This window comes from Leuresthes tenuis, unplaced genomic scaffold, assembly GCF_036924035.1.
Source record: "Leuresthes tenuis unplaced genomic scaffold, fLeuTen1.0.hap1 SCAF_5, whole genome shotgun sequence".
In the NCBI taxonomy this organism is placed as follows: Eukaryota; Metazoa; Chordata; class Actinopteri; order Atheriniformes; family Atherinopsidae; genus Leuresthes; species Leuresthes tenuis.
The window spans coordinates 305054-317533 of NW_027325359.1; the positions used below are offsets into that span (position 1 = coordinate 305054).

Below are 12480 nucleotides of genomic sequence, written 5' to 3' on the forward strand. Positions count from 1 at the left end.
ACTTTGCCTGTTTCTGGTCTTAAATGATGATTAATTAGATGTGCTGCAACATGTCACCATAAACACAGAATTACAGGCATACAAACACCTGTTCAGAGGCTGAAAGGCAGCCTTGTTTTCATCCATCCCCTCCTCCTCCTCCTCTGCTATCATGCAAATAACTGAGCCAAGTTACTCATGCAAATGTCATATTTCAGAAAGCATTTTACACAGTACGACGGGTTCAGCTGTTATACCCATGAAGAATGACGTATTGTTGTCAGTATTTACCTTTAAGTATGAGAATTATACCTTTATTTCATCCCCAGAGGTGGGAGAACATTTCAGGATCACCTTATTAGCGCAATAACCAAATTAAGACGTGCTTAAGCTGTGAAAATGTTATTTAATTCCACTCAAATGTGAGTATAAGACAAAAAGGGATCAGTTCTATCTTCTGGACAATCCAGGAAGTCAATGTGTGATCGGTTGGTTAGTTTTCTCCATCATTACATATGTTAGCTTCATCATTCTTGTGTCATATCACAGGTTTTGATGCTAAGCGATGCTAAGCGATGCTAAGCGATGCTAAGCTTATAGAGTATTTTATAAATACTCTATAAAAGGCTGCAAGAAGCAGAGTTTGGCTTCTAAATCATTAATGGAAATGTTACACAGAACGGCCGGTTCTACCTTTAATGGTCATAAAAGCATCCTGTTAGACATTCAGGGTAAAACATTAAACCCATTTCCCTGCTTTTCAACATCAAGGCCATTTAAACTAGTTCAGCATCTACCCCAGCGGTCCTGAAACTGGTCACGTGTGCTAGATTTAGCCCGGGATGCTGGAGTTTTTCCACAGATACACAAACCTTTAAACCTTTGTCCAGTTAGCAGCTGGTTTTTAATCAAAGTGTCACACAAATGGAGTTTTGAGACACAAGAAAATGCAAATTAATGCCTGCTTCCAGTTGCTGTTGTTATGGAAATGTTGGGAGATGCTAAGATAAGAGCAGGTGGAGCTGGTTTAAATAGCAAATTCTATGTCATGCTGTTGCAAAGACGAGGTTTTCCACCTCAGTTTGCTGTTTTTTTTTAATAAATTCTCTTTTCTATGGACTTAGAAACAGTTTAAATCCCTTGTGACAAGCAGAGAAATGTCAAATTATGGCTGGAATGTGTTCAGCCAGAGTAAAGAAGCTCTTTTTCTACTATTCTATTCCCATTATTTCCTGTATTACTGTAATTAATGACAGTTACATGGGATGACATGCACTGTGAAGCTCGTTCTGAAGGGTTTGATTTGCGCCTAATCGACAGCCTGCAGGTCAAAGCAGCAGCTCTGAGCTTCTCTTACTTTGCATAGATACGGTTCGAGCTTCCGGACTTCTTTTTTTTTTTCATATAACTTGCATGCTGTGCCCATAATGCAAGTTAACTTTTACTTCCTTGTACACACACGCGGATAGAGGAACTGACCGTTGTGCGGGTGGCCTTTTGTCAACACTCTACATCCTCTCCTGCCTCATTTCATAACCCTCAAATCATGATTAGATAGACGACAAGCGACGACTTTTCGGTGCCGAGAAGAAGCGATTTCACACGGAAGGTAAGCGGGGTGTTTTATTTGTGTGGAATTGCTTTTAAAGTTGGTTTTAAAGCCGCTGCAGAGTGAGAGGAAGGGAAGTCCGCTTTTTGCTGGCTGGGTATCTGCTGCGCTGCAGAAGGCGGCTTCATGCAGCTCAGGGAGGAAGTTGGACCGGCCGCAGGTTCTCAGGCAGCCACCGGTCACCACATCCCGAGGTCCCTAAAGAAAAGGAGACTCAGAAAAGAGGCTTTCTGGACTAACACTGCACTTTATATGCAGCTTTACATATAAAGCGCTTTATTTATAGCTTTCACCGCCCCCCCTTTTTCCCGTTTCTGCTCAATGAGATCACCTTCAGGAACTATTTTAATCTTCCAAACACTTCAAGCTCAACTCATATATTGAGTTAAGGTTTTTCTAAAATGAAATAAAACTTATGGCTATAATTTGTTCACATGCCATCATCCATTAAAATATGAATATAGCTCGAATTTGATGCCAGTAAGGCACTCAGATAAGGAGAAAAAGGACTAAATGTTGCTGTTTTTCAGAGGTTTCCAGCAGCTCTTGTTGTTTTCTGGTTCTGCTCTTCAGACAGTTTCAGAAGGAGGCAGATCTGGGTTTGGGGAGGCCAGTGAAGGACATGCTGCTGGAAATAATTCAGAGTGAGGTCCTGCTGAAGTAACTGCAAACCTCCTGAGAAGAGACCGAAGCCGGCCATACTACCACAGACCGTTCTTCTGTCTTTCATGTATAAAAGCCTGGATGATTTTCCTCATTCTTAGCACCAGATTTCTGCTAAATCCACTGAAATGTGCCACTAAAGAGCATCTGAGATGAGCTCGTTCCCAGAGAAGCAGCATTTCTGCACTCAGCTGACTTATGGACAGCTTCAGGTTAGATTTCTGGATGCAGGGAGTTCTCAAAGCCACGGTTAGCTTTGTTGCTAACAGTGAGGACAGCTTCTCATGCCTGAGGACTCAAAGTGTCCAACAGTGCCTTCCATCTTTGGCATTTATGCAGATAAACTTCCTCTCAGTCCCTGAATCTTTTCAGCATTTAATGCACCATAGATGCTTAGATATTAAAGCACCAAAGGCATGTAGAAATCATTTTTTTATAAAGGATCGATGATTCTCTGCTGGAGTTTGTGACAAAGTGGTGAGGCTTGAACCCTCCTTGGTCTGAATCTTTTGGTGGACGTTTCCTTTGGTCCAATCCTGGAACCTGAATATAAACCCTAATGGTTTATATCTGAGACTTTTCTTCTTTTGCTTCTCTCCCAGCATTTATTTTCTTGAGCGTGTTGCTGGCATTAATTGTGTTAGAAAACAGTTTGTTCTCATTGGTAATTTTCTCATCTTTTTTCACTGCTTTGAGGTCATTTAATGCATTTTGATTGTTTCGTGTCTCTGAAGCAGATTCAAATCTTTGTTGTGATTCAACTTTTAGTTTCAGTCTTTCAGTCTTTTTGGTCCTTTTGGTTCACTTACATTTTGCATCTTATTTTGCCCCATTTTGTCTCTTTTTTTAGGTTGTTTTGTGCCCCTTTGCACACATTTGTCCCATGTTTTTAATCTTTTCCTTGGTCATTATCTCATTTTTTTCATTGCATCTCCCTTTTTTTTTTCATCTCCATTTTATATTATCCAATTTGTTTGTGCTGACTAACAAAAGGATTCTGTTTTGACCGGTTTCATCTCAGCAAAATCTGAGCCCAACCAGAACCTTAACACATACTAATCCTCATAAAACATTCTGAACATGACCCCAGCTGTAATCAGTTAACTGCAATTAACCAATTAAGCTTCATTTAACCTGAAATATGGAGGGAAACACATTTAAAGTGAGAACTGGCTCCTTCCATAAATATCTAAAGCATCTTTCTACCAAGGAATGAGCCTCAGTTTGAAGGGACTAAGGACAATTAATGTCTGAGAATCACACAGCTGACCTTCCACTTGGGGAACTGGTTTCCTAACTGGTCTCCTAACTGGTCTCCTAACTGGTTTCCTAACTGGTCTCCTAACTGGTCTCCTAACTGGTCTCCTAACTGGTCTCCTTACCGGTCTCCTAACTGGTTTCCTAACTGGTCTCCTAACTGGTTTCCTAACTGGTCTCCTAACTGGTCTCCAGCCTGTGAAACCTCTGCAGATGGTCCAGAACGCGGCGGTGCGTCTGGTCTTGGATCAGCCTAAAAGAACACGCCCCCCCTCTGTTCATTGAGCTCCTCTGGCTGCCCTTAGCCGCCCGCATCAGATCCAAGTCCCTGATGTTAGCTACAAAGAGCTTAATGGAACGGCTCCATCTACTTGAATGCTCTTGCAAAGGCTTCTGTCCCAACTGGGTCCCTCCGTTGGTCCCAGGATTGTCGTCTAGCAGCTCCTACACCACGCCTAAGACAATCCAAACTCTGTTCATGTGTCGTCCCACGATGGTGGAATGACCTACCGAGCGCTACCAGAACAGGGGCGTCCCTGTCTATCTTCAAGAAGCTCCTGAAAACCCAGCTCTTCAGAGAGCATCTCCTATCCCAGCACTTACCTTGTACTTCCCTCCCCCCTCTATCTCTGCACTTTATCTTTCTGCACTTCCTTCTATGCCTGCACCCTATCTCTGCTCTGTCCCCTCTGACAGAGTCGGACTCCTGGGTTCCTTCTATGGAGCTTATTGTTAGCTTATTGTTAGCTTATTGTTAGCTTTTTATATAGCTGTTATATCTTCATTTGTAAGTCGCTTTGGATAAAAGTGTCTGATAAATACAGAAACATTTTAAATGGCTTTAAATGATGCAAATCAGTCCAATAAAGACACCGATGTCTAGAGTAAAAACGACCTTATCATTTGAAAAAATTCAAAAGAGAACCAAATGATGGCGACGATACAAAAGAAAAGCACGAAATAAACAGATAAAGATGGAAAATGGTCCCACTGAAACAGAGAATAGATGCACAGAGTCTGCAGTAAGAGACAAAACTGATGGGCTGATGTCTCATTATCCCTCTAAAGAATTTAATATTCCAAAACAATCGTTATATAGTGAATATTTCTTTGTAGTTATTTGCAAAAGTGTTTTTTTCCACTGACAAACCTGAGGTGGAGCCGTTCATTCAGCATAAAGAGGGCAGAAAACGGTCAGATTTTACAGGCTTTCTGCAGATTCAGTTTCTTCTTTCTGCAGCTGGTTGTCTTCTCCTTCCAGCCATACCTTCAGGATGTGTGCTTCCTGTTATTTTACACTTTTTAAGATGATATCTGCACATATCATTTGAGTATTTCAGGTCTTAGCATTTCCTTATTGACGTATTGTTTTCTCAGCTGTAGAGTTCAGGTCCAATACTAATCAAATGCTTCTATTGACATTTCTTTATATATCAGTGATGTTTGGGGCATTTGAGAAGAGAAAATCAGAGGGTGTTACATCTTTATAGCTCCCCTGTTTGATTCTATGACTGTTGAAAATAGATTTCTTTAGAAATGCCTTGTATATTTGCAGAAAACCTGATTAAATTAGAGCAAAAACAAAAATTAGAGCTTAAAAGCTGAGGAATACAGTCAGGAGGAAATTGTTTTACATGTAATCTGTTTTAGTTTAACTATATAGAATATTAACACAAATGTTCAGCGAATAGACAATCAGTGTAAAGTCGATAAATTAATGTTTTATTAGTATATTCGATCATTTTTCATGTGAAAATGACATTTTCTGCTCAAGCTTCTCAAATGTGAGGATTTACAACTGTTCACTGTCATGATATAAGTTGTATATCATCAAATTTATTAATATTATTTGCTTTTTTGCTTGTTTTTGGGCTGATTATTGAACAAATGTATAGACTGAAAGGCATCACTTTTTTTTTACATGTTACAGTCACCCAGACAAAGGCTTTGCAGCAGAACTGATTGAATTTGGGCTCATTTTGTTTTGAGCCCCTCTTGAATTTACTGAGAAACGTATTATTCTTCCTTCTCTGGAAGGCCTTTTCCCCACAAAGCCTTTTAAGTACAACTATGGGCCCGGTTTCTGTGGTTTCTGCCTCCATATGAGGACATTTGTTAGTCTAACTAAGGCTGTATTGAGCCTTTATGCTGTGGGGACAGTCCCTTCACTTAGGGTAAAGGTTTCTGCAGGGAACAGAGCTAATTATTAACTTGGCAGCTGCCCCCGTCGTAGCTTTTTAATTAAAACACGGAACAGACGAGGTTTTGTGTCTGCAAATATTAAAACAATGATTTCTGTTTAATATTTTAAGCATTTCGCCGTAGCTTTGACCCTTTTTGCCCATTATGATGCTACCTGTTGCAGTTTCCTTTTGAATAATATTTTATAGCCTACTTTCGTTTGCTGTTTTGTTCTGATGCTGCTGATCATTTGCAAGTTAAATATGAGGCTGTAATTCAATATGAAAACAGTGTATCTAATGACCAACTGGTTAGCCGTCATACGGTTTCATATTTGTCAAAGACAGCGGGACGTCCACATTAAAGAAGAATGAGTAGAGAACATTTCTAAGTCATTTCCACTCAGTTCAGTCCAGGATTTCTGAATAAACTCCACATTAAAGAAGCTAAAATGAGTTTCTAAGTCATTTCCACTCAGTTCAGTCCAGGATTTCTGAATAAACTCCACATTAAAGAAGCTAAAATGAGTTTCCAAGTCATTTCCACTCAGTTCAGTCCAGGATTTCTGAATAAACTCCACATTAAAGAAGCTAAAATGAGTTTCTAAGTCATTTCCACTCAGTTCAGTCCAGGATTTCTGAATAAACTCCACATTAAAGAAGCTAAAATGAGTTTCTAAGTCATTTCCACTCAGTTCAGTCCAGGATTTCTGAATAAACTCCACATTAAAGAAGCTAAAATGAGTTTCCAAGTCATTTCCACTCAGTTCAGTCCAGGATTTCTGAATAAACTCCACATTAAAGAAGCTAAAATGAGTTTCTAAGTCATTTCCACTCAGTTCAGTCCAGGATTTCTGAATAAACTCCACATTAAAGAAGCTAAAATGAGTTTCCAAGTCATTTCCACTCAGTTCAGTCCAGGATTTCTCAATAAACTCCACATTAAAGAAGCTAAAATGAGTTTCCAAGTCATTTCCACTCAGTTCAGTCCAGGATTTCTGAATAAACTCCACATTAAAGAAGCTAAAATGAGTTTCTAAGTAATTTCCACTCAGTTCAGTCCAGGATTTCTGAATAAACTCCACATTAAAGAAGCTAAAATGAGTTTCTAAGTCATTTCCACTCAGTTCAGTCCAGGATTTCTGAATAAACTCCACATTAAAGAAGCTAAAATGAGTTTCTAAGTCATTTCCACTCAGTTCAGTCCAGGATTTCTGAATAAACTCCACATTAAAGAAGCTAAAATGAGTTTCCAAGTCATTTCCACTCAGTTCAGTCCAGGATTTCTGAATAAACGCCACATTAAAGAAGCTAAAATGAGTTTCCAAGTAATTTCCACTCAGTTCAGTCCAGGATTTCTGAATAAACTCCACATTAAAGAAGCTAAAATGAGTTTCTAAGTCATTTCCACTCAGTTCAATCCAGGATTTCTGAATAAACTCCACATTAGAAGAAGCTAAAATGAGTTTCCAAGTCATTTCTACTCAGTTCAATCCAGGATTTCTGAATAAACTCCACATTAAAGAAGCTAAAATGAGTTTCTAAGTCATTTCCACTCAGTTCAATCCAGGATTTCTGAATAAACTCCACATTAGAAGAAGCTAAAATGAGTTTCTAAGTCATTTCCACTCAGTTCAGTCCAGGATTTCTGAATAAACTCCACATTAAAGAAGCTAAAATGAGTTTCTAAGTCATTTCCACTCAGTTCAGTCCAGGATTTCTGAATAAACGCCACATTAAAGAAGCTAAAATGAGTTTCCAAGTAATTTCCACTCAGTTCAGTCCAGGATTTCTGAATAAACTCCACATTAAAGAAGCTAAAATGAGTTTCTAAGTCATTTCCACTCAGTTCAGTCCAGGATTTCTGAATAAACTCCACATTAGAAGAAGCTAAAATGAGTTTCCAAGTCATTTCTACTCAGTTCAATCCAGGATTTCTGAATAAACTCCACATTAAAGAAGCTAAAATGAGTTTCTAAGTCATTTCCACTCAGTTCAATCCAGGATTTCTGAATAAACTCCACATTAGAAGAAGCTAAAATGAGTTTCCAAGTCATTTCTACTCAGTTCAATCCAGGATTTCTGAATAAACTCCACATTAAAGAAGCTAAAATGAGTTTCTAAGTCATTTCCACTCAGTTCAATCCAGGATTTCTGAATAAACTCCACATTAAAAGAAGCTAAAATGAGTTTCTAAGTCATTTCCACTCAGTTCAGTCCAGGATTTCTCAATAAACTCCACATTAAAGAAGCTAAAATGAGTTTCCAAGTCATTTCCACTCAGTTCAATCCAGGATTTCTGAATAAACTCCACATTAAAGAAGCTAAAATGAGTTTCCAAGTCATTTCCACTCAGTTCAGTCCAGGATTTCTGAATAAACTCCACATTAAAGAAGCTAAAATGAGTTTCTAAGTCATTTCCACTCAGTTCAATCCAGGATTTCTGAATAAACTCCACATTAAAGAAGCTAAAATGAGTTTCTAAGTCATTTCCACTCAGTTCAGTCCAGGATTTCTGAATAAACTCCACATTAAAGAAGCTAAAATGAGTTTCCAAGTCATTTCCACTCAGTTCAGTCCAGGATTTCTGAATAAACTCCACATTAAAGAAGCTAAAATGAGTTTCCAAGTCATTTCCACTCAGTTCAGTCCAGGATTTCTGAATAAACTCCACATTAAAGAAGCTAAAATGAGTTTCTAAGTCATTTCCACTCAGTTCAATCCAGGATTTCTGAATAAACTCCACATTAAAGAAGCTAAAATGAGTTTCTAAGTCATTTCCACTCAGTTCAGTCCAGGATTTCTGAATAAACTCCACATTAAAGAAGCTAAAATGAGTTTCTAAGTAATTTCCACTCAGTTCAGTCCAGGATTTCTGAATAAACTCCACATTAAAGAAGCTAAAATGAGTTTCCAAGTCATTTCCACTCAGTTAAGTCCAGGATTTCTGAATAAACTCCACATTAAAGAAGCTAAAATGAGTTTCTAAGTCATTTCCACTCAGTTCAGTCCAGGATTTCTGAATAAACTCCACATTAAAGAAGCTAAAATGAGTTTCTAAGTCATTTCCACTCAGTTCAGTCCAGGATTTCTGAATAAACTCCACATTAAAGAAGCTAAAATGAGTTTCTAAGTAATTTCCACTCAGTTCAGTCCAGGATTTCTGAATAAACTCCACATTAAAGAAGCTAAAATGAGTTTCCAAGTCATTTCCACTCAGTTAAGTCCAGGATTTCTGAATAAACTCCACATTAAAGAAGCTAAAATGAGTTTCTAAGTCATTTCCACTCAGTTCAGTCCAGGATTTCTGAATAAACTCCACATTAAAGAAGCTAAAATGAGTTTCCAAGTCATTTCCACTCAGTTCAGTCCAGGATTTCTGAATAAACTCCACATTAAAGAAGCTAAAATGAGTTTCCAAGTCATTTCCACTCAGTTCAATCCAGGATTTCTGAATAAACTCCACATTAAAGAAGCTAAAATGAGTTTCTAAGTCATTTCCACTCAGTTCAGTCCAGGATTTCTGAATAAACTCCACATTAAAGAAGCTAAAATGAGTTTCTAAGTCATTTCCACTCAGTTCAATCCAGGATTTCTGAATAAACTCCACATTAAAGAAGCTAAAATGAGTTTCTAAGTCATTTCCACTCAGTTCAATCCAGGATTTCTGAATAAACTCCACATTAGAAGAAGCTAAAATGAGTTTCCAAGTCATTTCTACTCAGTTCAATCCAGGATTTCTGAATAAACTCCACATTAAAGAAGCTAAAATGAGTTTCCAAGTCATTTCCACTCAGTTCAGTCCAGGATTTCTGAATAAACTCCACATTAAAGAAGCTAAAATGAGTTTCCAAGTAATTTCCACTCAGTTCAGTCCAGGATTTCTGAATAAACTCCACATTAAAGAAGCTAAAATGAGTTTCTAAGTCATTTCCACTCAGTTCAGTCCAGGATTTCTGAATAAACTCCACATTAAAAGAAGCTAAAATGAGTTTCTAAATAATTTCCACTCAGTTCAGTCCAGGATTTCTGAATAAACTCCACATTAAAGAAGCTAAAATGAGTTTCTAAGTCATTTCCACTCAGTTCAGTCCAGGATTTCTGAATAAACTCCACATTAAAGAAGCTAAAATGAGTTTCCAAGTCATATCCACTCAGTTCAGTCCAGGATTTCTGAATAAACTCCACATTAAAGAAGCTAAAATGAGTTTCTAAGTCATTTCCACTCAGTTCAGTCCAGGATTTCTGAATAAACTCCACATTAAAGAAGCTAAAATGAGTTTCCAAGTCATTTCCACTCAGTTCAGTCCAGGATTTCTGAATAAACTCCACATTAAAGAAGCTAAAATGAGTTTCTAAGTCATTTCCACTCAGTTCAGTCCAGGATTTCTGAATAAACTCCACATTAAAGAAGCTAAAATGAGTTTCTAAGTAATTTCCACTCAGTTCAGTCCAGGATTTCTGAATAAACTCCACATTAAAGAAGCTAAAATGAGTTTCTGAATAATTTCCACTCAGTTCAGTCCAGGATTTCTGAATAAACTCCACATTAAAGAAGCTAAAATGAGTTTCCAAGTCATTTCCACTCAGTTCAGTCCAGGATTTCTGAATAAACTCCACATTAAAGAAGCTAAAATGAGTTTCTAAGTCATTTCCACTCAGTTCAGTCCAGGATTTCTGAATAAACTCCACATTAAAGAAGCTAAAATGAGTTTCCAAGTCATTTCCACTCAATTCAGTCCAGGATTTCTGAATAAACTCCACATTAAAGAAGCTAAAATGAGTTTCCAAGTCATTTCCACTCAGTTCAGTCCAGGATTTCTGAATAAACTCCACATTAAAGAAGCTAAAATGAGTTTCCAAGTCATTTCCACTCAGTTCAGTCCAGGATTTCTGAATAAACTCCACATTAAAAGAAGCTAAAATGAGTTTCCAAGTCATTTCCACTCAGTTCAGTCCAGGATTTCTGAATAAACTCCACATTAAAGAAGCTAAAATGAGTTTCTAAGTCATTTCCACTCAGTTCAGTCCAGGATTTCTGAATAAACTCCACATTAAAGAAGCTAAATTGAGTTTCCAAGTCATTTCCACTCAGTTCAGTCCAGGATTTCTGAATAAACTCCACATTAAAAGAAGCTAAAATGAGTTTCCAAGTCATTTCCACTCAGTTCAGTCCAGGATTTCTGAATAAACTCTACATTAAAGAAGCTAAAATGAGTTTCTAAGTCATTTCCACTCAGTTCAGTCCAGGATTTCTGAATAAACTCCACATTAAAGAAGCTAAAATGAGTTTCCAAGTCATTTCCACTCAGTTCAGTCCAGGATTTCTGAATAAACTCCACATTAAAGAAGCTAAAATGAGTTTCCAAGTCATTTCCACTCAGTTCAGTCCAGGATTTCTGAATAAACTCCACATTAAAGAAGCTAAAATGAGTTTCTAAGTCATTTCCACTCAGTTCAATCCAGGATTTCTGAATAAACTCCACATTAAAGAAGCTAAAATGAGTTTCCAAGTCATTTCCACTCAGTTCAGTCCAGGATTTCTGAGTAAACTCCACATTAAAGAAGCTAAAATGAGTTTCTAAGTCATTTCCACTCAGTTCAATCCAGGATTTCTGAATAAACTCCACATTAAAGAAGCTAAAATGAGTTTCCAAGTCATTTCCACTCAGTTCAGTCCAGGATTTCTGAATAAACTCCACATTAAAGAAGCTAAAATGAGTTTCTAAGTCATTTCCACTCAGTTCAATCCAGGATTTCTGAATAAACTCCACATTAAAGAAGCTAAAATGAGTTTCTAAGTCATTTCCACTCAGTTCAGTCCAGGATTTCTGAATAAACTCCACATTAAAGAAGCTAAAATGAGTTTCCAAGTCATTTCCACTCAGTTCAGTCCAGGATTTCTGAATAAACTCCACATTAAAGAAGCTAAAATGAGTTTCTAAGTCATTTCCACTCAGTTCAATCCAGGATTTCTGAATAAACTCCACATTAAAGAAGCTAAAATGAGTTTCTAAGTCATTTCCACTCAGTTCAGTCCAGGATTTCTGAATAAACTCCACATTAAAGAAGCTAAAATGAGTTTCCAAGTCATTTCCACTCAGTTCAGGATTTCTGAATAAACTCCACATTAAAGAAGCTAAAATGAGTTTCCAAGTCATTTCCACTCAGTTAAGTCCAGGATTTCTGAATAAACTCCACATTAAAGAAGCTAAAATGAGTTTCTAAGTCATTTCCACTCAGTTCAGTCCAGGATTTCTGAATAAACTCCACATTAAAGAAGCTAAAATGAGTTTCCAAGTCATTTCCACTCAGTTCAGTCCAGGATTTCTGAATAAACTCCACATTAAAGAAGCTAAAATGAGTTTCTAAGTCATTTCCACTCAGTTCAATCCAGGATTTCTGAATAAACTCCACATTAAAGAAGCTAAAATGAGTTTCTAAGTCATTTCCACTCAGTTCAGTCCAGGATTTCTGAATAAACTCCACATTAAAGAAGCTAAAATGAGTTTCCAAGTCATTTCCACTCAGTTCAGTCCAGGATTTCTGAATAAACTCCACATTAAAGAAGCTAAAATGAGTTTCCAAGTCATTTCCACTCAGTTCAGTCCAGGATTTCTGAATAAACTCCACATTAAAGAAGCTAAAATGAGTTTCCAAGTAATTTCCACTCAGTTCAGTCCAGGATTTCTGAATAAACTCCACATTAAAGAAGCTAAAATGAGTTTCTAAGTCATTTCCACTCAGTTCAGTCCAGGATTTCTGAATAGACTCCACATTAAAAGAAGCTAA

At 37.5% G+C, this 12480-nt stretch overlaps 1 protein-coding gene across 1 annotated transcript in view; it reads left to right on the forward strand.

Moving 5' to 3' along the window:
• The first annotated feature begins 1387 nt into the window (after nucleotides 1–1387).
• plcg2 (phospholipase C, gamma 2) overlaps nucleotides 1388–12480 on the forward strand; it is a 56536-nt gene continuing 45443 nt past the window's right edge. The window contains exon 1 of the mRNA XM_072385374.1: nucleotides 1388–1588. The gene's annotated coding sequence lies outside the window, so the exon portion shown is untranslated. The remainder of the gene's footprint in view (nucleotides 1589–12480) is intronic.